Source organism: Amphiura filiformis, chromosome 11 (assembly GCF_039555335.1).
Source record: "Amphiura filiformis chromosome 11, Afil_fr2py, whole genome shotgun sequence".
NCBI lineage: Eukaryota > Metazoa > Echinodermata > Ophiuroidea > Amphilepidida > Amphiuridae > Amphiura > Amphiura filiformis.
Genome location: NC_092638.1, coordinates 64,052,616 through 64,054,283, shown reverse-complemented (window position 1 = coordinate 64,054,283; position 1,668 = coordinate 64,052,616).

Sequence of the window (1,668 nt, the reverse complement as noted above, 5' to 3'; positions counted from 1 at the left end):
TACTTATTTTATTTGTCAGTTCTTTTGTTTCAGTTTACTTTTGTTCCTTTTGTTTTAAATTAAAGGCACGAATAAATTAGGCATTCACCACTCTCAAACCAGATGTCTAGTCTGTGGAGTTTTAAATAGACCAGTTTGTCACTTTTAAAACTGGACCCGCGTCTAATCAAATGCTTGTAACTTTGCTTCTTGAAGTCGCATTGGATTCAATGTGGTGTCATAATGTGCCGGATTAGATATTGCATCTATTAAAAAAACACATTTATTCCAATATGGTTCAGTTTTGAAATTGTAATTATTTTTCCAAGTGTAAGGAGACTTTCTTGGCACAGTATATAATCGCATATTTTTCTTAAAAACCAAGCACCTCGTCTTTCCTTCAGTGGCGGCGGAAGCATTGAAATGTGAACACTTGCGCGCGAAAAATTGTCACTACTTTCACCATGATGAAGATGAATCTTGGTATTTGATGGACCAGTGAATTTTACACTAATATTTGCACCCTAATTTATTTTGGCCCAAAACACCCTGCTTTTCGGGGTAAATGTAAGATATACAGGGCAATTAATGCTTTATTTTTTATTATTCTATATCAGGATAGGGGGCCTATATAAGGGAACGTCCCTCGTGGATAGGGGGCCACGTCCGCTTCCGTCGCCTATCCTTCTGAATATGTTGTGTCTGGCTGTCTCTCCTTCTGCCCCCCCCTCTCTCTCTCTCCCTCCCCCTCCGGGGGGGGGGGGCACTTCAATATGAAATGGATATAGGTGTAGGGCTGGCACTTTCACACTATAAAGGGCATTCGGTGAGAGCAAAATGTAAAAAATATGGGGTCATTGGGTGAGAGCATGATTTTTGGCATTCGGTGAGAGCAAAATGTACAAAATATGGGGTCATTGGGTGAGAACATGACCTTTTTTTAAAATGGAATCTTTAGGTGAGAGCCGAAACAGGGCCACAGAAACCTCGAAAATTGAATTTCTAGTTCTAAATGGCTTCAAATTTCTTTGTTTTTTCAAAATAAGGAACAAATTCAGTGATAAATGAAAGTTGCTGTTCACATTGAACTTGTAAGGGTCTTTGGGTGACAGATCAAATGAAAAAATAGGGGGGCTTCGGGTGACAGAGCATGTGTTCGTAAAAAATATGGGGTCTTTGGGTGACAGCGATGCTGAAAAAGGGGGTCTTAACAGCCGTACATACGCGTCACCTCCAAAGTTGGAGTGCCTCCCGGGCCCCCTCCCTATAGGACTCCACGTTCTGGGTCCACGTTATAATGGCCAAAATATCCAGTGGGTTTCTTTCACTTTATTCGGACAGAAACCTTTCCTGACAGTTATTACAAATGTTATTTCAGTATTTTGAGTAATAACAAAATTAAAATTGGATGGAAATCGTACATTAGGCCTATAATGTTTATGTGACAAGAGCAGGTAACTTACTATCGAACTTTTGAATAATTGTCGTTTCACACGGTTCCTGATGGGGCCATCAGACCCTCGTTCCTCAGATGTAACTGAAATAAAAATAAATATAACGTTATGAAATATATATTATTTCTCAAGCTCTTGTCGACCGGGGCAAATTGTTACCCGGGCTAATTACAACAGGGGTAAGTTGTTACACTTCCAAGTAAACTTTTTGTCGTTAGGTTTCTTGACTTCCGCT